This window comes from Lutra lutra, chromosome 3 (genome assembly GCF_902655055.1).
Source record: "Lutra lutra chromosome 3, mLutLut1.2, whole genome shotgun sequence".
Classification (NCBI taxonomy): domain Eukaryota; kingdom Metazoa; phylum Chordata; class Mammalia; order Carnivora; family Mustelidae; genus Lutra; species Lutra lutra.
The window spans coordinates 74,119,900-74,145,902 of NC_062280.1; the positions used below are offsets into that span (position 1 = coordinate 74,119,900).

Below are 26,003 nucleotides of genomic sequence, written 5' to 3' on the forward strand. Positions count from 1 at the left end.
CCCTTTCATTTTCTCCTGAGGCAAAGTAATGGTCTAAACAAAAATAAAACGTGTAAGAGCTCTAGGAAACTTTCTTACTGATGTGCACTTTGAGAATTTAAGCCTAAGTCATTTAGCTAAGTAAGAATCTAGAAAGTCATTATAGTTAAAAGAAAGTCATGGGGCTAAGGAACATTTGAAGTTTCACAGTAACTCCTCAAAAATGACTAGTTAAGTTTGTTTATTCCCATTTGAAGTTCATTTTGAAAACTTTGGTCATTCACCTTTATTATTTTTATTTCCTAAAATGGGCTTCTAATGAAGTTAGCATGCCTTTCAGTCCTCTCTTATCTTTTCTACCCAGGTGTTTTAAAATTTGAGATTTAGAGCACATCTGAATAGCATGAAATGCATGGTGAGAAATAGTTAGAAAGGAAAAATTTTGAACATTAAGAAGATAATGTTAAGGGGCACCTGGGTGGCTCAGTGGGTTAAAGCCTCTGTCTTCGGCTCAGGTCATGATCTCAGGGTCCTGGGATCGAGCCCCGCATCGGGCTCTCTGCTCAGCAGGGAGCCTGCTTCCTCCTCTCTCTCTCCCTGGCTGCCTCTCTGCCTTCTTGTGATCTCTGTCTGTCAAATAAATAAAATCTTAAAAAAAAAAAAAAAAGAATCAGAATACCATTGGGATGCCTGCATGGCTCAGTTGGTTGGACTTCTGGCTCTTGATTGCAGCTCGAGTCATGGTCTCATCAGGTCACAGTCTCAGGGTCATGAGATTGAGCCCCACATCAGGCTCTGCACTCAGTGCAATCTGCTTGTCCCTCTCCCTCTGCTCATCCCCCGACTCATGTACATGTTCTGTCTCTCTCAAATGAATGAATGAATAAAATCTTAAAAAACAAACAAAAAAAGAATCAGAATACCATCAGGTGTCAAATTCTCATCTGAAATGACTGAGATACAGTCTCACTCTCGTTCTTGCTACGTGATGGTCTGAAGTTGGCCCGAGTAATGGCACAGGTGGTCAGGCCATGCTCACTGACTTCAGGTCCAAACTGAGGCTAATTATGGATGAATAAAGGTATGTGGATAGTGCTGTGCCTGTCTCTAAGTACCTTCACAATGTAGTTCATTTCACTGAAGGATGATTTAGGATATGCAGATAAAACAACTGATCAATAGATTAAATTTTCATTTCTTGGTTGTCAAGTGTGATCCTAGAGACATGAACTATACCATTCTCAGAACAAACCTTCAAGGTCTTGGTTGTGGCCCCTTTTCTGTGCTGGGATCTTAAGGACCATTTAGTTTAATACTGTTTTATAGATGACAAAGCTGAGGTTCAGAGAGGTGGGGGGGAGTGGCTTTTCCATTCAGTAAACTAGGGCAAGAACAAAGGTCACCTGAATTTAAACCCCAGGTCTTCCACTGAACAGCTTAGGGCCAGTTATATACTGTGGACTGCTTTCTTCTCCTATAACATCAGGGGTTGAATGATTTAATATGGTTTGCCTCTTGGTCCCAGCATTTCTGTGTTCTTTCCACTATACTGTATCTTTGATTTCATTCACTCATTTTTCATTGATTCATTCATTCCATGACGAGGAGTGGTTAGAAGCAACTCTCCATCAGGGATCATATTTACCAGCCTGCTCCCCCTGCCTTCTCAGCCCTTGTATGTGGCTGGAGCCACTTCTTACCAATTGGACATGATTGGAAGAGAAGCATGTCACTTCCAGGCAGAAGTGATTGGGTAAGAGGTGTGTTGTTTCTATCCTTTCTTTCCTATCTGCTGGCTGGAATGGTACTCTACAGTCTTAGGGGATAGTGCAGCCACAATGTAGAAGCCTGGGTTCCTGAATCACCCCATGGGAGGCTGCTTACTAAGCAACTGCACTGGACAGTTAATGTGTACGAGAAATAAATTTCTTTGTCTTAAATGTCGTTATTGAAACTACTAGCATGATCCTGACTAATGCAGTCAGGCAATAGGCATTTAAATGCTTACTATATGCATGATATTATGTTGAGTAGTAGGGATCCATCAATGACTAATAGTTCCTGCCCTCAAAGAGTTCAGCCTGGCAGGAGAAGACTTATAGATATATCAGCAGTTGCGATACAGTGTGACAAGTACTGTGGTAACACAGTATGTTGTAAGAGAATATAGCCTTGGGCATTTCAGGAAATATGCCCAGCAGAGAGGTAGCATTTAAGTTAAGTCTTAAAGCAAAGCCTATTTGATGGTGGGATGATGTTATGAACTGAATGCTTTGTATTCCCACAAAATTCATAATTTCAAGTTCTAATTCCCAATGTGATGGTATTTGGAGATGGGGTCTTTGGGAGGTAGAGTTGGTTGAGGTCATGAGGGTGGGGCTCTCCTGGTGGGATTAGTTTCCTTATAAGAAGAAGAGAAAGAGATTTTTCTCCACCTCATGAGAACACAGTGAGAAGGCAACCATCTGCAAGCCATGAAAAGAGCCCTTATCAGAACTTGACCATGCTGGCACCCTGATCTTGGACTTCTAGGCTCCAGAGCTGTGAGATATGTCTGTTGTTTAAGTTGCCTATTCTATGGTATTTTGTTATGACAGCCCTTGCTGACCTTAACAGATGGGCATTTCTTCCCAAGGAACTAGTCTTTGCAAAGGCCCAGAGATAAGGGACAGCCTGATTTACTTGTTCAAGAATTTGGTAGCTGCCAAGGAAGATGGAGAGGTAAGCTAAGGTTGCATCTTCAGGGATAAATCTCCCATTACACTGAGGCCCTTGAATAAGGTTCCCAGGAAGATGGCTTCTGTCAGATACATGCTTTGCAGAGGCCCTCAAGGATGGTGAGATGAGCAGAGACCTGGGGGTGTGGTCTAAAGGGTAGGCAGGCAGAGAGAAGTAAGGGATTGGCCTAGAAATGATACTAGTGGTATCTATAGTGTCTGCACTGAAGAAAATATCTAAATGCTTGCAGGTCAGTTCGATTTGACACAGTTTAGCAGCAAAGAGAAAAGATAAGCATCTCCAAAAAATATAGTTCAGTTGTCATTAATGTCATTAAACAGACATGGGGTTCAACTCTCAAATTCATGGAACGGAATACTGTGTGGCCTTTAAGGTTGCCGGGGAAAGCAAGTGCTTCAGGGACGCAGCAAGACTTGAAGTCTAACACTAATGAATTCCGCACTCCAGAGAGAGAAGTCGTTATTTGCATCATGATTTCTGACTTGGCAAATAACCAGAAGGAATAAATCAGAAATCTCCCAACCCATTTTCCAATGAGGATCATCTGGTAGACTTTTTTCCTTGTCTTTATTCGAGGCTTTTCCTCACCCTCAAATCTTCACAAAAGAAGGAAGAAAAACAACAGAGCCTCCCTTCTCTCAAACCTTGTCTAATCCTTTCATAATTCAAGATCACAGAGCTGCTGTAAAAACTCAGCCTCTCTGCTGTGCTTCTTCCCTGTGAGCTTGGCAGAGCAAGCAATTCCATTTACCAGCACTCCAGCGAGCATGTGGTGATAAATAAAGCTGCCACCCTCTGCTTGCCCACCGTGTTTAAAATGACACATTGGACAAGTGGGTCTCTATTGCCTCCATTTTTTTCATGAAAAGGCTAAAACTGGTCTGCAAATGCAGTAAATCTTAATTTCTAATATAAACTCCAAACACAGAAGAAATATCATAGGCCAGTTTAGACTGCAGTGAATTTGACGATCAGCTAGTGAGGATTTGAATACTAAAGAGATAAAGCCATCTGAAAACTAGCTCCAGTAACCTCCTGGGTGTGTGGGGTTTCTCCTTTTCTCTCCTTAAAGCGAGCTTGCCATCTCCCCATGCAACATTATTGCAAACTAAAAACACACATACAGGAAGAGGAAAGTCAACATGAAAAAAAGCTGTTTCTAAATGCAGAATCCTGGGCGCCTGAGTGGCTGGCTCAGTGGGTTAAGCCTCTGCCTCCGGCTCAGGTCATGATCTCATGGGCTCTCTGCTCAGCGGGGAGCCTGCTTCCTGCCCCCCCCCCCCACCACCTCTCTGCCTACTTGTGACCTCTCTCTCTCAAATAAATAAAATATATTTTTTAAAAATTTAAAAAATAGAATAAATGCAGAATCCCAGAATTTCAAAATGACCTCTTGTTGTGGTTATGCATGCTAATAATTACCTTTTTTTTTTTTAACAGTTTCTGTATGATGCATCCAAACCAAGTGATTTCATGCATATCTCACCGAACTTCTGAGTCTGTGAATTTTCTTTTCTAATATTCCAATCTGGAATCAAAGGCATTCTTTTTTCTTTATTACCATTAGCAGGAGAATTGACTTTGAGTTACACATTGAGTATGAAGGCCTGGAAGGATGATCTCTAACACGAATGAGTCGGCTTGAAACCATCTTGTTGATCTAGAGGAATGGACCCCTTTCTCTGGCAGTCAGAGCCCTCCTTGGTCTTGTCTAAACCTACTTGGAAATCTTTTTTCCAGCCCCTCTGTTTCATCATCTCCCTCTGTGCTCTAATCTCATTATATAGGGCTCTCTTCCCCCATGCATACCCCATGCTTTCCCAGCTGTCTGCCTTTGCTCTAGGTCAGTCATCTACTTGGATTACCTTTCACCCACCCCATCCTCACCTCATAATCTCTACCCGACCACCAAGTCCAGCTCAGATTTCACATGTGCCATGAAGCCTGGCCTAATTTTCCTCCCCAAGCTGAAAGTCACCTTTTCTCTTTTGATCATCCAATCCTCTTAATTATTAAGTTCAGAAACTCTCTTTGCACAGGAGTTCATAGCAGTGTGGTCATAATAGCAAAAAATGGGAAATAACATACATGACCATCAAGGGAGTACCAGGGTTGTTTTTTTTTTTTTTAATATTTTATTTATTTATTTGAGAGCAGGCACAAGGTGAGGGAAGGGCAGAGGGAGAGGGAGAACAGACTCCCTGCTGAGCAGGGAGCCTGATGCGCGGCTGCATCCCAGGACCCCGAGATCATGACCTGAGCCGAAGGCAGGAACTTAACCAACTGAACCACCCAGGTGCCCCTAGAGTGTTGAATAAATTGTGTTCTTACTCATTGTGGAGAACAATATAACTACTAACCATCGTGATGCAGATTATATATATTTACTGATTTAGAAGGATACCCTCTCTAGATTATAAATTCAAAAGAAAGTATCTTTATTTTTATTTATTTAATTTTATTTTTTCAATGTTCCAAGATTCATTGTTTATGCACCACACCCAGTACTCCATGCAATACGTGCCCTCCTTAATGCCCACCACCAGCCTCACCCAACCCCTCACCCCACTCTCCTCCAAAACCCTCAGTTTGTTTCTCAGAGTCCACAGAGTCCACAGTCTCTCGTGGTTTATCTCCCCCTCCGATTTCCCGCAACTCACTTCTCTCCATCTCCCAATGTCCTCCGTGTCATTCCTTATGCTCCACAAGTAAGTGAAACCATATGATAATTGACTCTCTCTGCTTGACTTATTTCACTCAGCATAACCTCCTCCAGTCCCATCCATGTTGATACAAAAGTTGGGTATTCATCCTGTCTGATGGAGGCAGAATACTCCATAGTATATATGGACCATATCTTCTTTATCCATTCGTCTGTTGAAGGGCATCTCGGCTCTTTCCATAGTTTGGCAATTGTGGCCATTGCTACTATGAACACTGGGGTACAGATGGCCCTTCTTTTCACTACATTTGTATCTTTGGGGTAAATACCCAGTAGTGCAATTGCAGGGTCATAGGGTAGATCTATTTTTAATTTCTTAAGGAATCTCCACACTGTTTTCCAAAGTGGCTGCATCAACTTGCATTCCTACCAACAGTGCAAGAGGGTTCCCCTTTCTCCACATCCTCTCCAACACTTGTTGTTTACTGTCTAAAAACAAGTATCTTTAGGGTTGCCTGGGTGACTCAGTGGGTTAAGCCTCTTCCTTTGGCTCAGGTCATGCCTTTGGCTCAGGTCATGGTCTCAGGGTCCTGGGATCGAGCCCCACATCGGGCTCTCTGCTCAGCAGGGATCCTGCTTCCCTCTTTCTCTCTGCCTGCCACTCTACCTACTTGTGATCTCTGTCTGTCAAATAAATAAATAAAATCTTTAAAAAAAATAAAAACAAGTATCTTTAAATACAAAAATAATTTAAATTTTACCTGCTTCAGTCTTCAGTGGCTGAAAGATTAGGCCTTAGAAGTGGCCCAAAATTGTTTCTGAAAGTCCCCAAAGGTCAGGGAGGGAGGTTTACATATGCCCAGAGCTGCAGCCACTATCCAAGCCGGCTCTTGGAGGTGCTCTAAGAAGTTTCATTGCTTTACCTTCTGATGGAGCCCATCATGAGACATTGATTCACCCAAAGCCATTAGTCTGTGAGCTGCCACTGAGTCCCACTGTGTTCCTTAAGTCTTCCTGACTTCTCTTCCTCCATCATTCACCTGTTTCATCAGCCCCCGAGACGAAGGTAAACAGGACATGATTCCTGTCCTGGAAAGGCTCTCAGACTGTCCAGGCTTACATTCCAAGTCCTGCTTGGAAATCCCTTTGTAGTACTCTGCTAGCTGCCCAAGGGTAGGCAATGTGGACAGAGTGCTGAGTGAGAAGATATGGGTTCATATCCCAGCTTTGTCACTTAATAGCTTACCATCTTGGGCAAGGCATTTTCCCTGAGGCTCAGTTTCTTCAAATAAAATGGTAGTAACAATATTACTTATCATATTGCTTTGTTATGAAGGATAAAGGAGATGTGATTATCAATGTTATTCATACATCATAAAAATCTAGAAAGGCCATTTAATATTTAATAACACGTACTTAATTCTAACCCTACGTCCCTAACCCCTAATGAGATATGTCAGTTTATATGACTTCAGAGAATTTTTCAGCTCTGATATATTTTTAAATACCAGCAAGTGTTTTTTTTTTTCAAGATTTTATTTATTTATTTGACAGAGAGAGACACAGTGAAAGAGGGAACACAAGCAGAGGGAGTGGGAGAGGGAGAAGCAGGCTTCCCGCTGATCAGGGAACCTGATGCAGGGCTCAATCTCAGGACCCTGGGATCATGACCTGAGCCAAAGGCAGACACTTAATGACTGAGCCACCCAGGGGCCCCTGGCTTTGGTATTTTTTTAAAGCCCAGGATGGGAATGACACCTGCTTGACTTTGTAGATCTGACCTTCAACTGACCCTGACTGCCACAGTGACCTTGACTAGGATGTTTCTCATGTTAGAGGGACCCAAGGTGACAGCACCTCAGTGGACCAACAGCTCTGGATAGGAACTCATAGCCCATCCTCAAGTTCTCATCTGGCCCTCCAGAGAAGCCTGGGAAATCCACTATCTCACATGTCAAACAGGAGCCCTTCACTGAAATGCAAAAATGTGTATTCCTAGGATTTGAATGGACAAATCACACTCAGGAATGTTGAGAGACATTTAAAAATGTCCCTGTAATCTTTTGCTTCTTCACTGCAGAGCCTTTCTGGGAAGAATTGTCTGTCCTGCACCAGAGACTGTGACCACTTCTGGGTGTGTGGACGGACTGTTATGTGTTCTGCCTGTGGAAAGGTTTCTTTTGTGGGTGTCAGTTAAGTTATGAAGTGTTAACAGGCTCCTGGAAGAGCCATCACATCAAGTAAAAGGTGTTGGGTTTTGATTCTTGGCTGTGGTTCAGGTTTATTTAATTTGTCTCCTCCCCCCACCTCCTTACTCTCAGCCTATTAAGATTTGAACGCTCAGGCTGTCAACTCCAGTTGACTTATTTGTATCTGTTTTAGGACTGAAGACACTACCATTCTTGCCCTTTCAGCTTTGGAAAGAGCCTTTTTTTTCCATGCATGAAGAGGTTTAACCTTGATGGGAAAACCTGCCATGTTCAAATACTTTGTGCTCTTTTGATTCTCTTCTGGGAGTGGACAAGAACTGGGCAGATCGTTACTGCTATGGCCCATGTGGTTGACTTAAAAACAACACATATGGGTTTATGTTCTCATGTGCAGTTTTTATTTTAACCCAAGTGTACCGCAATCCTTCTTCAGAAGCTTGGTCTGAGTCAGATGTTAGGGAGGTTTATCTGCTGGTCATTTTTCATCTTGATAAACCCAAACCTTCAATGGGAACTCTGTTGATGAATGAGCATTCTTTCTCTTATATTTTCTCTCTTCTGCCTTTGATTAAAAAATAATACATCTGTACACTGTGGAAAATTTAGAACATAGAAATGCATAAAGCAGAACATAAAAGTCACACCATTAGCTTGTCATCTCAAGACAACTGTTAATAATCTGTATGTCTTTTGTCTAAAATCAAATAGAATTCATGCTCTCTGCAAAGTACTTTTTTCACTTAGTGTATCACAGCCATATTACTGTGCCTGGTCAAGCATTCTTACTCTTCAGCATAATCTTTCCTGGCCATGGAACACTGAGAGCTCTGGACTGCACCAACTTCCTTATGTGGACTTTGTCTGGCTCCTGGGTTGGAAGCTATGGCCCAACTCCTGAGGCTGGGTACAAGCTCATTGGAACCACTATCCCAGTTCTAAATATGGCTGTATATTCACCTAAAAATGTAAACTACTTCATTGTCAAAAAGAACCCAAGAGATCTGCTCAGGGCCCTACCTGAGAGAATTACCCATCAGATCCACTCTTTTCTTCAAGTTTTCATAGGTTGGAATGCCATTTTCTCTTATTTATTCATCCATTTGTTTGTTTATTTATGGCTTTGTTTTTTTTTTTTTGAGTTTTGGAATCACAAAAGTTGAGCAAAATTAAACAAAGTATAGAAAATGCCCATATACTCCCTCCCCTGTCCACTTCCAGCCTCCTTCACCATTAACATCTCCCACCACAATGGTACATTTGTCACAGTCAATGAACCAATATTGACATATCATTATCAGTCAAAGCCTATGGTTTACATTAGGTAACTTCTATGGTGTCGTAACTTCTATGACTTTTGACAAATGTATAAAGACATGTATTCACCACTTTGGTATTGTACAGAATAATTTCACTGCCTTAAAAAATCTCTCGTGCTCCACATGGTCATCCCTCCCCTCCCCTAAGCCCCTGACAGCCATTGATCTTCTTACTGTCCCCATAATTTTGCCTTTTTCAAAATGTCATATAGTTGAAATCATATAATATGTAACCTTTTCAGATTGGCTTCTTTCACTTAATAATATGAATTTAAGTTTCTTTCATCTTTTTTATGGCTTGATAGCTCATTTCTTTTTACTGCTGAATAATATTTCTATTGTCTGGATATACCACAGCTTATTTGTCCATTCATCTACTGAACGACATCTTGGTTGCTTCTAAGTTTTGTCAGTGATGAATAAAGTTGCCTTAAAAACATCCGTGTGCAGGTTTTTGTGTGGATATAAGTTTTCAACGCCTTTGGGTAAACATGGAGGAGCATGATTGCTGGGACGTATGGTCAGAGTATGGATAGTTTTATAAGAAACCGTCTTCCAGAGTGCCCATACCATCCTGCACTCCCGCCAGCAGTGTCTGAGAATTCCTGCGGCTCCCCTTCCTTGGCGGCACTTCGTGTTCTGGAGTTTAGACAGCCTGATGGGTAGCGGTAACATTTTTATCTCTTTTTGTTTTATCTCTTTTTGTTTTTCCTACTTGTAATTGCCTGAAAATGAGTGTGTGACTACTAATCTAAGCAGGTTCTCGCCTCTCTGTTGTTAAGCAGATGTCCACTAACTTCCGAGAGCCACACAGTCTGCCCCTCTGTGTCCGCTTGGCGTCCTGTAGGTGGTTAGAAAACGTTTGCTGATTACATAACTCTCAATGACGCAGCGACCTCTACTTTTGAGAACTGGAAGGATCTGTTTGGGGAGATTTGGACTTAGATGCACATGCATACACATACATAAAACCACAGGCACTGTTCTATACCAGCTTCGGGCCACATTGCCTAGGTTTTCAAACCCTAGACTCTGAGGACCTCCACGTGTTGGCCTTAGTCTATAAGTAATCATAAATGAATATTTTTGGTTATGTTTTACTTTGGTCAATCATCAGACCTATTATCTCTGGGTCTCAGACAATGAACTAGTTACTCTTCCTGTTGGAGCCCATGTGAACGAATCCCGAGGTGGTAGGTGCAAAAGCTGATGAGAACCGTGTTCTTTATCCCCCTCATTTCCTTTTGTTTTGTTTCCTTCCTCCATTGTTCCTCCAAAAGGATTCTTAGAAACAAGGAGACCTATGATTGAGTCCCCTGGAGATAAGCTTACACCCTGTTTCTTGTGCTTCCATTGTGCTGGTTCTGCATTATGTGCCTGACGCATGATAGGTGCTAATCAATGTTTATTGAATAAATAATGACCTTTGGTCTGATATGGAACTCTAGAGTTTTCTGGTGAAGAACCATGTAACATTCTTAAGTTCATTGTTGGAGCTTCTGTTGCAGTTGCTTTGCAATAGCAGAAATCACTACAGGTTTGCCTTCATGAGCCCATGGCCATGGCCAAGTGCAGAGCCAGTACTTCCCAACTCCCCGCCTCCTGCTTATTGTCAAAAACACACCACACATTGTAGCAATCATATTGCCAAAGCTTTATGGCATCCATAAATTGAAAATTACTGCCTCTGACAGTTATGGGCCTGTGTCAACACCAGATCATGTTGACTCTCCTGGAATGTGTTTGTGAATGCACCATGCCAGCCTTGGAAGCTGTTGACATCAGAGGCTCTAAGTTAATTAGATGTGGCCCCAGAGCATTGTGGGTTTTGCTATCTAGGAGGATTTTAATTTTTTTTCCTGAAATTCCTCTCCCCTTTGATTTGATCCCAGGGCAGGAGCTGTCTTGGCTGCCGTGTTTGGCAGACAAGATCAGTTTAGAGGAGGAGACCACCTCACAGAGCAAGTGATGTCTGTGAACTGCTTCCCTTTCTTCCCCTTTGGCAGATTGCAGTATGAATGGCTGGAGGTAGTGGGAAACGGTGCTGGTCATGACTTCTGCTGTGAAGGAGAGACACAGTCTGCACAGTCTGTGTGTTCTGAGCAGGTTTTGTCTGACTATGCCAGGGCAACCATCTGGACATGATGTTCATGAGACCAGTGTTGGGTCTTCATTCTAGCGGCAGTGCACGCTGTGAGCTCCCTGCCCTGTGTGCCTCTGTGCATGTGTGTAGGGAGAGAGTTCCTGAGAGGACACCCCAGCTCTTTGAAGGTCCTCTTGCTGCCTTATTTTTCCTCTCTGCTCTAACATCCTCATCAATCACAAAAATAAAAAGAATCCCCACTAGTTAGAATATATTTCAGTGTGTGTGTGTGTGTGTGTGTCTGTGTGTGTGTCTGTGTGTGTAGTTTCTATTCTGGAAAAATCAAGAAAGGAAGAAAGACCCTGGCCAGTTCTGTCAAGCTTCAAAGAAAATGTCTGCCTATGACACTATCAAGACTTGGGTCGTTCTCACATTACCAGAGCCCTGACGCAGGGCATCACCCTAAACTGACAGACTGCCACAAGGGCCTAAGCTGGCAGGACCCAGACAGAGTAACAGAAAAAAGTGGGTCTCTTGGGAAGTGGGAAGTGAAGCCACAAGGTCAGGGAGAGCCCCACAGAGTTGTTTCCTGCCAACTAATTTCCCTGCTTCAGTCCATATTCATTGAGCTCCATGTGAAGAGCACTGAGCAAGACCCAGAAGGAAACAGAAACCCATTTCTGCCTTCAGGGAGTTTACATTCTAATGATGGAAAAGACACACTCCTATGCAAAGGCAAGGAAATGGGAATGAGGAGGTGTGATGGGGTAATGGGGAGCAGGTGAGGAAAGATGGTGAATGGAGGTGGGGTAGACAAGGCTACAAGGATAGAAGGTACCCAAGGGCTGGAAGTTCTGTCCATTGAATTCACTACTGTGAATACCTAGAGTCAGTATTGCCAGTTCACTTCGTGGACTACTACTGAGATGTACGTTGAGGCTAGGGACTGAAGGAGCTTTAATTCCTCAGACAATGTTCTCCAGGTATGTGGTGGATTGAGGTGGAATTTTACGTGGAGTTGAGTACTCCTGGCATTGATATGCAGAGTGATTGAAGAGGGCTGGCTTTTAGGCCACTGTCCTAATTAAATAAATGCTAATCCAAGCCTGAGGTACTAAGGGACTCAACTCTGTTAGAGTTCAGAAAGGGGGTTCAGTAGGAGAGGCAACGAGGGTTTCAGGAGCAAGCTCACTAATGCAAGTTGCAGAACTCTCAGGAGACCCCCCGTGCTATCGCCCTCCTTCTGTGAGACTGCTCTGTGGTCATGCCTTCTGGAGCAGACCTAACCTTGCTCCCTGCTGCTGCCATTAGCCATAGATAGAGATTTCACTGTCCATTTTTGTGAGACATTTCACATTTTACCACTGTTCTCAAGAATGTCCCGCAGAAATGACTGCTGCTTTAACCAAAGCTCATTTATGAGTTCATTCATTCTTTCACTTCTACTGTTATCTACAAGTATATACTTTGTGCTTCACCCTCCTCTGGCCTAAGTACTCATCAATAAATCAGAACTCCTGCCTGCCCTCCACGACCTTAACAATTAAGCAGGGTCAAACATAAACATGCATGCGAGTAATAAAGGGCTGAACATCTGCAAAAGACCTAGTGAGTGCCGAAAGGAGGATGTCCGCCGGCTCCACATTGAGGTGTGAGGCCAGGAGCATCTTAAAAGCACAAGTGACAGGGCACCTGGGTGGCTCAGTCGGTTGAGCATCTACTTTTGGCTCAGTTCATGATCTCAGGGTCCTGGGATTGAGCCCTACGTCGGGCTCTCTCCTTAGTGGGGAGTCTGCTTCTCCTTCTTACTCTCTTCCTGTTCTTTCTCTCTCTCAAAAATAAATAAATAAATAAAATCTTAAAAAAAAAAAAAGAGGCAGAAGTGACAACTGAGTTTTTCTTTAAAGTGTTCACCAGCTGGGCAAAAAGGAGTTAGAGGATGTTCTAGCAGAGAGCAAAGTGTGCAAAAGCTTTGAGGAGAAACCGCTGACATGGGCTTTGAAACTGGGTTCTAAATCCCCTTGGGTGGCAGAGTGGGGTGTGGTGGGTTTCGAATCCTAGATGTCAGCAGATCGCTATGGCCTGATTCACTGTGCATGTGATTGAAAACAATATATTTATATCAAAGCAAATAAGACTATTTTGAGGCAGAATGCAAAAATACCAAAACTCATCCTAAAAAAAAAAAAAAAAAAGACTACAAAGTGATGTCAAGGTTTATGCAGACTCTTTCACAGTTTACCCCTTGTCTTAGTTCTGGCTGCCATTACATAATCCCATGGACTAGGTGACTTAAATAACAGAAACTTCTTTCTCACAATTCTGGAGGCTAGAAGTCCCAGATCAAATTCTGACAGGGTGGATTTCTGTTGAGAGCTCTCTTCCTGGCTTGCAGACTGCCTCTTTTCACTGTGATCTCTCATGACAGACAGAGTTCTGGTCTCCCTCACCTTACAAGGACACCAATCCTATTATATTAGGGTCCTACCCTTATTTATTACCTCCTTCCTCCACATACAGTCATACAGGGGATTGGGGCTTCAACATATGGATTTTGAAGGCCACGATTCTGTCCCTCAAAATCTAGGCAGTGGGAGAAGGTAGCTCTTTTATATCTACCTCTTCAAAACAAACAACTAGCCAGCACTAGTGGTGCTTCAAGAAACTTCATGTGAAGGTTGTAAAGAAAGGAGAAACTAGCAAGAAGTCTGAAGAAGTAAGCTGGAGACTAATCAAGGGGCCCTGTGTGGTGTGTGTGCGCCAAGGCTTTCCCGAATGCAATGGAGCCCCTGAGAGGGAGAGACATGAACAGACTTGGGTTCCCAAGAGTTCCCTCTGCATGCAGCCTGGGAGAGTATTGGAAGGAGCATCCTGGAGGGAAGGCTATGAGTTAGAAGGCTATGGTCCTGGGCAAATAAAAGGCTGAAAGCCCGAAAACTTGTGTAGAGATGAGAAATGTTCAGGGTATAAAATGAAAGAAATCGGTGCCCAATTTGATTTGAGGGAAAGAGGAAAGAAAATGAAGTCATCTAGATATCTCCCAAGTTTCTGACTTGGGTGAATGAACTATTCAGATTTTCAAGGAAGTAGAAACAGTTCTAAGACTCCCCTGGCAAGGTCTACTGAACTCGCCAATAGTAATCAGTTCCTCTCCTGTCTTTGACTCCCTTAACTCTTCTACCATTTTTCTCATGGTAAAAATGCAGCTGGTGGCAAGGTAGAGCAAGTGCAGAGTGAAGAGAAAGGGATTCTGTGAGTTTGAGTGATGGACCTGTTGCTTTTGACCACCCAGTAGTTGGCTAACTTCTTCCTAGCAGAACTCTTATTTCCCTTTGGGTATAAGCCCTCCCCTGTGCTCTGGGATGTCTTGGTAGGTCTCTTCATTAGGGCTTGTCTCACAAGTGAGCTCCTTGTCAATCAAATGAGGTTTTGTTTGGGTCACCTGATCCAAGTATAGCCAGTCACAGTCACCAGGAATGGTGAACAGCTTGAAGGTGGCCCAAAAATGTTCTGGGGGCACTGAGGTGGCTCAGTGGGTTAAGCATCTGACTCTTGATTTCAGTTCAAGTCATGATCTCAGGGTCATGAGATGGAGCCCCGTATTGAGCTCTGTGCTCAGCGGGGAGTCTGCTCGAGATTCTCTCTCCCTCTCTCTTTGCCTCTCCCCCCTCTGGAATAAATCAATAAATTAAAGAAGTATTCTGAAGAAATTAATATGTTCTTATGGGTTGTTACCTTGATCCCAAGACCTTCCCTTTTTCCTGCCCTTTCTAAGACTAAGCTAATCACCCTCTTTTGTTTTGTGAGCTACCCTGTATCCTTTCAGCAAGTTCCTTTTTTAAAACTTAAACATACTTTGTTTCTGTTGCTTGCAACTAAGGAACCCTAGCTGAAGCCCCGAGGGTAGCAGGCAAGGCCCTATACAACTTTCTCTGTTCATTCTGCCTTGTGTTGCTAAAGGAGACCTGAGACCACTCCTGCTGCCCCATTATGACTATCTCAGGCTCTGTGCAGGCCCCTCTGCCCATCTGTGGTAGGGAGTTTGGTACGTACACTGCATTCTAAGCCATTTCCTCTCCACTGCGGTCTTAACTGACAGCCCTTATGGGAATTACTTCAGCTATCTTGCCCAGCTGTCAAACTGTAAGGAGGAGGGAGTCATAAACCAGGGGACAGTGGAAGACCATCCATAGGCCTCTCCCAGTGAGAACATGGAAAGGACAGCAGAGGCTCTGACCACTAAAGAGAAAGTAAAATGGAGAGCCATAAAGAGAGGGGCCGACAGATGGAGGTGGCCCTGGGTGAGCTTTGCCAAGGCGACATTAGCTTTCTCCACATTTTTTAAAGTTACTGTTTTGCAGGTTCTGCTGCCAGAACTTTCTGAAATGCTAGGCCTGGGTGCCAGGGCAAGCTGGAAAGCCAGACAGTGTGGGCTGTGAGTGCCAGAAGATCACAAACACAGGCACTAATAGCAGCTTGCCTGAGATCTCACTGCCTTTTTTCCCTGCCAAATTGATGTGACCATCAAGGTAACCTTCCAGGCTTCGTGGCCCAGGTGGTGTACCCAGAAAGGCAGACCCAGCCGGGATCCCTGAAATTGACCTGGGGCAATGGTTTGGGGGCTCTAATGAGTGGCCTTCCTTGTCACATTCAGGCAGGTCTGAACCACCTGGGAACTTCAGCTCTCAGTGTCTCCAGCAGCCAGGAGTGATTGCAGAACATCTGTTGGGAGTGGGATCGGGACTCACTTCTGTCTCTTTAAGCCTTTGAGCTTCTTCCCTCCCCATCCACAGCCCGCCAGATGTTTGTGTTCTGTTACTGCAAAGAAATATTAAAGGCAGCAATAACAATAGCATTAGAATTGCCCAGGGCAGGCACCTGCTACCTATCCCATATGCATGCCTGGTCTAAAAAATCAGGCAACGGACAGCCGTAAATGTCAATCGATTTTATCATTAATTGACCAAGTACTGTGTTCCAAACATTATCCTAGGTGCCATCAGGAAGGCCCTTGAGGAACTTGGTTGCCTTTCTAGTGAGGGCCAAAGACGAGATTATAGAGAACTGACCTCAAGGTCTAAAGCTCAGCTCGGGTTCAGCTCAGAACACAGAAGTCGTGGTGGGGAAGGGCCAATTCTAGATTCTCTGCACTTGGTAGTGAGATGTCCAGTTTGTGCTGTTAAAGTATTGCCTGTGCCACTCTTTGGCACTTATTACATACCTCCTTGCATGGTCAGTTCCCCTTGTAAGTGTGTGGGTGTCGCTGTTTACAAGGGAGGGCAAGGAGAGACTCACCTTTGATCTCATATCTTAAAAAGTGCACCATGGTTAATGGACTGGTTGGCTGGGGAAACTTCAACGTTCAAGGCATGGCTGGTCAGCTATCACATCATCTAACATGTGGGCTTATCCATCCCCTGCGGTTTTAGCCAGTACTGCTTAAGCATGTCTGCACAAGACAAAAACCATATGAAACCCCAACTAGTCTTGTGTTTTATACAGAGAGGAATCAAACATATCCCCAGTTGGAGTACAAACAGTGTATCTTCTCTTTACTTGATACACATATAAGAGGGATTTTTAGCAGAGAGATTTGGTTAGCCAAGGTTAGTGGTCCCATCATAAAGATGAAGACCAAGCTGTGAAAACGGACGTTAGCATGGCAGTCTACCCCCTCAGAACCACTAGGCTTTGTGTAGCTTAATTCTTACAACTGCCCTGTGAAGGAGGTGATGTCCTCCTCCCTCTGCTGTTTGTGAAGCCGAGACTCAAAGTAGTCAAGGAGCCTCATCAGCTGTAGGTCTATTGAGTGAAGGAATCGGGATACGAATGCCTGTGTGTCTCATTCCTTCAGGGAGAAAAGTTGAGCTGTTCTACACTCCCAGTACCACAGATCTCAGTGTGTGTGTGGGGCGGGGGGTGGAGAGACTTCCAGATAGATACCAGTTCTCTTCTCCCATCAGGCCTTTGGGTTGGTTAAGATCTTTGTTCCTGTGTGGCATGGGGTAGTAGAGAATGGGCATATTGGAATGGGTGGTGCAAAAGGTTAGGGTTAGGGTTGGGGTTAGGGTTAGGTTAACCCCAACCCTAGCCCTAACCCTACCCCTATCCCTAAGGTCTGTACCTGCTGGGAACAAATCTGTGAACCTAGCTGCTTGGCCAGCAGGATGTCAGGATAGGGACTGTGTAGGGAGCCAGGGAGGAGTCGGGAGCTTGCCTTTGAGAAGGGCAATGTTAAGGAGACCATGAAGTCAGCCTTGGTTGGGCTTCCCACTCTGAGGTCCCAGAGGCCAGTTGAGATTCTAGGGATTTCCATGGCTTGTTGCAACCTGGAAGAGACCAGTTGGGTGCACGTCAGCATCCTCCCTCGGTTAGCTCTTCCTTCAGCTCCTTCCCCACCCTACTGTGGAGCTCAGTGCAAGGACTGAAGCAGAGCTCCAGCTCAGGAATGTGGTCAGACTCCATTCCTCCACACTAACTGCCTGGGAATGGAAGTGATCTTTGTTCCAGTAGCCCAGAAGTTGTTTGCTGAAGTGATTAATAGGAATCTGATGTCAGGGCTTTAGAATATCTGTACTTGATATGCACAGGACTGAATAAATAGCATATGAATCTTTTTCCTTAATTAAAGTCACCTGGCCTGAACACTGTTCGAAAAAAATGTTTTAGGTCTCAGTGAGAATGTACGTATAGAATTATCCTATAACTCAGCCTCATTTCAGTTAAATTAGTGAGATTTTAGAGGTATGTGCTTAGGTTGTCAATGAAAAAACAAACCTGCTTCTCTTCCCAGGCCCATTGGTTTGGGATTTCCGGATGACGTAGTCGCGTGGAGGTCAGTGCTCACATGCTCCTACTTGTCTGACAGGGCACAAAAACCATAAAGTGGGACTAATTGGGAAATAAGAGCAAGGTCTGTGTATATTTTAGCTTCATGATCATTTCAGGACCATATCAAAGCATACAGTGTATGTCATTCATTTATTTATTCATTCGAAAGTCATTTATTATTTCATTTAAAACCACTTAAAATAGTTTCTATTATTTATAGTATGTATTGTGTTGGTATACCAAAGTACAAAAGTGCATCCATAATATGAACTCCTTACTGTTTTTTTTTTTAAGGATATACATTTTCTAAATAAGTTTATACTGATGTGGAAACATTTCTGGAAGAATACTTCAGAAACTGTCAACAGTATCCCTCTGGGGAGGGAGTGGGATAGGTAGCTGTTCAGAAAGGAGACATTTATGTTTTATACATTTTATATTTTATATCCTCTTATATATTTACATTTTATACTTTCCTGTACTCTCTGAGTTTAGTTAAATATCCTTTCATCTCTAGTGCCTGATACCACTTGTCTCAGTAAAATTGTCACTGGTTTATATGATGAAATTTACAATGAGATGGAGCAATTTTTTTTTTTCTAAGAGAGAGAGAGAGAAAGAGAGGGGCAGAGAGGGGCAAAGGGAGAGAGAGAAAGAGAATCTCAAGCAAATTGGACACCCATCATGGAGCTCTACATGGGGCTCAACCCCACAACCCCGAGATCATGAGGTGAGATGAAGTCAACAGTCAGAGGCTTCATCGACTGAGCCACCCAGACGCCCAGAAATGGAGCAATTTTTAATCGCATTCTACAATTATCACTATGAATTCTGGATCCCATATTAGAGGAACATATTTACATATCAATATATTAGGGGGACCAGGCAGGTCAGATGTGCTTATGATATGTGAACAAAACAAAATAATGCAGGGGGGCACCTGGGTGGCTGAGTTGATTAAGCAACTGCCTTTGGCTCAGGTCATGGTCCTGGAATCCCAGGATCGAGTCTCAGGATCAAGTCCTGCATCAGGCTCCTCTCTCAGCGGAGAATCTGCTTCTCTCTCTGACCCTCTCCCCTCTCATGCTCTCCCTCTCTCTTTCTCTCTCTCTCTCTAAAGTAAATAAATAAACCCTTTAAAAAACAAAAACAAAGGGGCACCTGGGTGGCTCAGTGGGTTAAGCCTCTGCCTTCGGCTCGGGTCATGATCTCAGGGTCCTGGGATCGAGCCCCACATCTGGCTCTCTGCTCAGCAGGGAGCCTGCTTCCCCCCCGCCTCTGCCTGCCTCTCTGCCTACTTGTGATCTCTCTCTCTGTCAAATAAATAAATAAGATCTTTAAAAAAACAGAAACAAAAACAAAAACAAAGCAGGGACATGACATACAAGAGTAGCTTGGTTTCCCTTATCAGTGACAAGGAGTCTTTAAAAACTCTACATCCTAGACTACTAATGGTGCTGGAAACCTTTTTTCCTTTCTGGATAGTCTTTGCTAGCTGTCTTCCTAGCTAGACAGATGTGGGGTCCTGAGCTTTTTCATTCTCTCCATTCTTTACTCGTCCTGAAACAATGAAGACCCATAGGACAGGTGGAGGCATGCAGGGTTGCTCAAGTTCAATGCAGTGGGCACTTCCTTAGTTTTGTCTAAGAATTTGTATCAGGCTCAGGGAGCCTGGGTGGCTCAGTTGGTGGAACAGCTGAGTCTTGGTTTCAGCTCCAGTCATGATCTGAGGGTCCCGGGATTGAGCCCCGTGCTCAGTGGAGAGTCTGCTTATCCCTCTCTTTCTGCTCCTCCCCCTCACTTGTGAGCTCTCTTGCTCTCATTATTAAATAAATAAATAAATAATTTAAGAAAGGTTTGTATCAGGCTTTATCCCTGAGAATCTCGGCCCAGAAGAAGCCAATCATTTTCAGAAGAGGACCTACAACCTCGGTCCTTCCCGTGGTCTTCACCATGCCTCATTCCCAGAGGCCCTTTCCCTTCTCCCCAAAGTAAAATGTGTGTCCAGCCAAGACAAGTATGGGGTTGGATAGGAGTTCAGCAACTGGAAGTCACCTGTGAAAGCACAAGGACACACTCCTTGAGAGCTGTCATTATTTGCTGGGCCCTGAGGAAACAGGCCGAGGTGGTGTGGGCTCAAGAGCAGGACATTTGAATCCAAACTCTACCAGCTATGAGACCTTGGGTAACTTGTTTACTTAAGCTCTCTGAGTCTTAGTTTCTTCGTCTGCAAAATGGGAATTAAAATACCTGCCTTGCAAGGTTATTGTGATGATTTGCAGTAATTAATCCACAGTGATATGATGTATCATTCATCCATCAAACAGTACCTGTTTATTATGCATTAAACAGTGTGCTAGGCACCAAGAGAGATTTCAAATATTAATAAAACATGGCCCTTGCCCTGCAGGGATTCACGTCTAGAAGAGGAGATGAAAAATTTAACAAATACATTAAATCAGGGTGATAAATGCAATAATAAAATACATACCAAGCTCACTTGTGTTACAAAAATAAGAGAGAAATTCAGAATTTAGAAACAGGTAATTTACTGTAACAAGTAATGTTTTGATAACAAAGATGATTTCTTTACTGAGAATTGCTGATTATTTATTTATTTATTTATTTAACAACTCAGATGCTTCATATGGGCAGAAAATTAAGGGAGTCGCCCCGTCCCTTTTCTCATTCCCATTGCTTCTGCCTTGGTTCAAGTTAGCATTTCCCATAGGTGGTAACCTGCAGTCTCCTAACTGACCTTTTTACCTCCCGATTTTCCCAGCACCAATCCATTTTTTGTTAATTGCTTGGTGACACTAGTAACAATCTCTCACACCCATGTTTTGTCCATTTACAAACTCTTTTCATAAACGTTGTCTAAAGTGATCTTCACTACAATCAAATGAAGTGTGGCGAGGACAGAAGTGATTATCCTTATTTTAAAGGAAAATGAGGGCCTTATAGGTCAAGTGACTTGTTCCAGGTCATTCAGACTTAGACTCACCCCCTTCTAGGTGAAAATCTAGTACCTTCCTCTCCATGTCTGTTTGACCAAGGCACTGGGCTGTTAAACCATTTTATGGCTTCTTGTTCCTTAACATAGTTGACAACTTTGTTAGTTGTTAGAGCTCAGGAGAACCATCTGTTTGATCAGAGACTTTTGATGCTCTCAGCCACTCTTGCCAAATGCAAGATTAATTAGAGAGTGTAACTAAAGTCCTCTCCTGTTCCAGAGGCCTCTTGGGTCAAGCCCTGTGGTTGGCATGGGGGATTTTCCTAGCCAGAGGGAGGTTCTGGGTGAAGCACCTGGCTCACAGGATTTTTCCTTGCTCACGCTCTGAGAAGGCAGCCTATGAGGGGCAGGTCTGGGGTCCAGAATACAAGTGTCTACCAGGAACAGCTCTGGTCCAGGAGGGCTGCTGAGCGGTGTCCCGATTCCTTCTTGTCCTGGTGTTAGACTAATTGTCTTCTGAGTAGCACTTGCTTCTGCTTCATTAATCTCATTTATTGCCTCATATGTTCATTCATGCATTTATCCATTCATTGAACATATATGTAGCTACCATATAGGCATTGGCGATGCAAGTAAGCATAAGATGTGGTCCTTGCTGCTTCTTTCTTTCTGTCTTCAGACCTGAACTGGACATATTAGTCCTGTGCCTGCTTCACCGATCCCCACCCTTGTCCTCCAAGGAAATGCCATGCTCACAGCCGTCCTGCCAAGGTGGCCAAATGTGGTACCATCAGCTTCACTGATCCAAGAGGCAAGTTATCATTTAAAAATCCCAGGGAAGGAGTCCAGTTAGTCCCAGTTGGATTCTCTGTCCACGTTTAAAAAATAAGTATACGAGTTAATATGATTGGGCCAAACTGGACACATGTTCCCACGCTTGTGGCCAGTGGAGCCGAACTCTTTCCAGAAGACAGGAGAAGAGTGCTGAGGAGGTAAATATTTAAAAGATAAAAACAGTGGACCTCTATGCTTTCCACGGCATGGGGTTAGCTGACATTGCTGCATATCCCCCGCCGTGTGTCCCCCCATCCTGAGGGAGGAGAGTCCTTGAGTCAGCCTTGAAACACTTCGTCTTGAAACCATTCTCCTGGTCTGGTATGTGACCCAGTTATTTCATACCCGTACATCTCCAGAGCTTCGTCTTCGCTTAGGGTAGCTTTGGACCTCCTCCTCAGAACCAGTTACCCCCATAAGGAATCTGACATTAATCCATGCAGGTGGGATTAATACATGCAAAGGAATAGGCAGGCACAGCAAGATGGTGGGTTTCTAACAGGGATGTTTCTAATTAATCATCCTCATGTCTCAGATGGGGAGAGGGCAAAGAGCCACTGAGGGCACGTCAACGCAGGCTTGCTACATGGCTTCCAGTTGACGGCTGGTGCTGTTTTGTGAGAAGCCTGCACCCGGGATTCCACCTCCTTGTCAGTGAGTGTGCAGCTGGGTGGAGCGTTTCTGGGTGTGCAAGTTCACGGGGTCATAACTGAGAATCTCTGTGTCCCTCTGCCACTCACGCAGGCTGGCGTCCAGGGATCAGTGGGTCTGTGTGAGAGCCTGCAGTTGGGCCTCAGGGTTTTGCTGGAGCACACATTTGTGTCTACGCGAGCCAAAAACTGACCGCATTCACTCCAATCCAGGCAGACGTGGAAGCAGGTGTGGAAAAATCTGCCTTATGAGCCAGAGTTCTCCCTTGTCATCGAGCTGCGTGAGGGCCAGGGATGATGATGGGCTGAGGAGATTCAGCCGGCTCAGAGCTGTTAGCTAACTGAGTGAAGCTGAAGCAAATGGCTAGGGACCTTTTAGCTCTTTTCATCTGATCTTGAGAGAAATTCCTTTACCAGGCTCCTGGCTGAGTAGAGGTGAGGTCAACACTCCAAATTAGGGAGTGTTAAATGGGACTGGCCCCATTTAAACGAGGATGTTTCTTCTTTCCAGACTACACTCTCTTTTCAGGACCACATCTGCCCCCCAACTGCTAGGCACCACCAGGTGGGCCTAGATGTCTTTCATTATAGAGGGAACCATATTGCTGTCATGTTTGTCAGGAAGTGCCGAGCTTTTAACCCTCTACTGACAAATGATTATAGCCTTTCCCATTTTGCTACCACACGGCTGTGTTCAAGTACTTTTCTTGAACTTCACTTCTTCAGAGCACCTTAGCTCTAAGTTCTAGATAGCCAGCTCTGCCAGAGTCTATCCACGTCATTTATAAAATACTCCAAGTCAGTCATCAGACATGGACCTTTGCTCAGCCTTTGTTATAATCAGACATCCGGTTCTCTTTAGCTACTCAAGTTTGACCAAGATCTTGTCTTTTCATTCCCTGTACCTTTCCTTTTTCATTTTCATTAATTTCTAGACTTTTAGCTTCAAATATCTGTTTGATAATTGGCCTATGATTGTAATATTGTTCAAAATATTTTCTGCTTTTCTGTGGGACAGAATTATACATCCTCACCCTATTGATGTGATGTGGTCATATGACTTTCTTTGACTCATGAAGTATTACCAGAGTGACACATGCTGCTTCCGAGCAGAAGGTCACAAAGGCTTTTGTGCGGCTTCACCATGTTGTCTTTCCCTTTTCAGGGGGAAACTGAAAACCAGTATTGCGATCACTGGATAGATCCCTGGAGATTATTATTTTTAAGGGACACATCCAATATTTTATACAGGGGGATAAGCTCTCAAGACCTAATCTAGTCCTGGTTCCTATTTTTCTCCCCCCGCCCCCACAGCATCCCAAAGTCTCCTAATCTAGACGCCATCCTGAAATGAGATAAGCTAATTGTGGGAAGGGGAAGGAGGGAGGCAAGAAGCGGAGGTGTTAGTAAAGATGTGGCTCCAGAGGCCAGAGCCAGAAGTGAGGCAGCTGAGTACATTACAGTATGTGTGTGTGTGTGGTGGCGGGGGGGGGGGGGGGGTCCCAAGTGCTGCGTCAGGCAGCCCTCTTGCGCCAGCCCAGCAGTAAAATCAGGTTAAAGGGGGAGCAGAGAACTTTGCCAGTGCCTGAAGATTTCCCCAAGGCAGATGTTTTTGCTTCTTGGCATCTATTCCTGGAGGGGAAAACAAAGAGATGGACTTGCTGTCATTTGGAATGACTCGGTCCCTGTGGTGAAATTGGCCAGCCAAGACTGGTAATATATTGAGGTGGCTTCCTAGTTTGGTTCGCTTCCTGGAAGTTGAAAGCCTCATTTCTCTGAGCATGTTTCTCTTTTATTACTGTGCTTTCCAGTGCCCTAGTCTTCGGCTTTATCCAGCACAGAACAATTTGGGTATAGGCCTCAAAGAGGACTCTTAACAGCGTGTATAAGGACTTTAGGTCCTGGAAAGGATACGTTTCTCTTCCCATCACCTCTATTCCCACATATTCATATGACATGAATTTGAAATGCCCTGTTCATAGATAGACTGCACGCTGTTTCAAGCCATCCCAACAATGGGTAAAATGCATTTAAGCTGTCTCTCTCAGTGCAGAAGACAGAGCCTTGCTAAGCCACACTGCAATTAGCTTTGTATGTTTCTTGTCACAACCACAGTCTGCCCACAGTGAGACCAAGATGAAATGCCATTCCTGCTGACTTTGTGACTCTGTGTGAGTATGTGTGTTTAGGCACTTATTTAAAACACAACCACAAGCCAATGTGCCTTTATCGAAGCACATGGAGATCATTACTGCACACTTGCATTTCGGGTTGGAAGGAAGTACAGCAGTTAACTGAAATCTCAACAGTAAAAGACCACCATAAAGTTCTACAACTGTGGAACAAAAGATTACAAAATGTAGGTTCCGTTAAAAAATTAGGAAGTAGTTTACGTTACAAACTTGAGCACTTTTGTCACAGTGATTAGTAGAGCTTATTACATGCGACTAGAATATTCCATTTCTACAAAGAAATGGGGCAAAGAATTAGAAAAATTTCAGTTGCTGTATTTTTGATCCCAACCCCATGTATTCAGACAAAGCAAACAGAATTTCTCACAGGCTTTCAGTATGTAAAAACAATGCACTTGTATTACTAATATTTTAGATTTGTTAGTCTTTTGCCAACAGCAAAGGTGACCACCATTAAGCATTCTTTCCGAACAGTTTTCCTCTTGATTAGGTGCTCTACCAGACTCATTTTCTTGGAGAAAATCCCATTCAGGTCCTGGAAAGGTTTAAAACACCTTAAACTTTCATTCTAAATTCAGTTCTCTGGAAAGTAGGTTGAGATCCAGAAGTCCTGAATGAAGCCAAGTGCTTTGGGAGACGGCTTGGGTTGGCTTAAATTAAAGCTTGCTCTCTGGAGGGCCATAGACACCACAAACAAAGCTTTCTCTGCTGTGTTCCGCTACTGTATTCAATGCACTGAGTAACTCTTAATGTTCCTAGGGTTTCCTAAATGGCCTAGAAATAAAGCTAACAGAAGAGGGCAATATATTTCAGTTAACTAACTTTAACAGTATACCCAAAGTTATTTCTTTTCAAAGAGCTCATGAAAGGCCTTGGTCAGAATTTTGGTGGCATTAGAAATACTTGAACATTAATCCATCAGCTGTCCTTTAGGTCTCCAGACTGTAAGCACATTAAGAATGAAACACCACCCTGGATGCTATAATCTTTATAGGTCTGTATTTCTTTTCCAAAAAATAAAAAGAACAAAGTCAACACTCTCAGAACTGGGGGAAAACTCAGTAGAAACTCAACACTTTTTCAATGAGAAATACTTGATGTCATATATTTTGTTTAATAAAGACTGAGTTGGTTGTACACTAAGCCAATTTAAGAATGTGATCTGTAACTCACTGTCTTAATTACATGGAGAAAAAGTGAATGGGTTCATTAATGTTGTGAAAAGGAACAGTGACCTACCTGCCAAGTGGCAAGGTGGAAATAATTAATCTGGTCAATTAAAAAGAAACAGATAATTTAAAATGCAAAGCCTTCCAGGTGGTGCACTGAATTCTGCTATCTGGAATTGCAGATTCTTACTGTCAGTCTTGGTTTTCTCAGTACACATTCCTTGTCCTTTTCTTTGTCTTTCTTCCATGGCTCAAATCTAATAGAAAAATCGCTCTGTGCTATAAATCATGACCTGCTTCTTTATGTCTTCTGTCCTAAAATATTTATTTATTCTAACATGTACTCTAGAAATGCTCCAGGGGATTACCAAGTCCCTAGAACCAT

The 26,003-nt window shown here is 43.6% G+C and overlaps 1 long non-coding RNA gene across 1 annotated transcript in view; it reads left to right on the forward strand.

Annotated features, from left to right (window-relative positions):
• The window catches only part of LOC125095791 (uncharacterized), a 42,645-nt gene extending 17,071 nt beyond the window's left edge, over nt 1-25,574 (forward strand). Inside the window, exon 3 of the long non-coding RNA XR_007125953.1 lies at nt 25,383-25,574. This is a non-coding gene — a long non-coding RNA (uncharacterized LOC125095791). The remainder of the gene's footprint in view (nt 1-25,382) is intronic.
• The last annotated feature ends 429 nt before the right edge of the window (nt 25,575-26,003 follow it).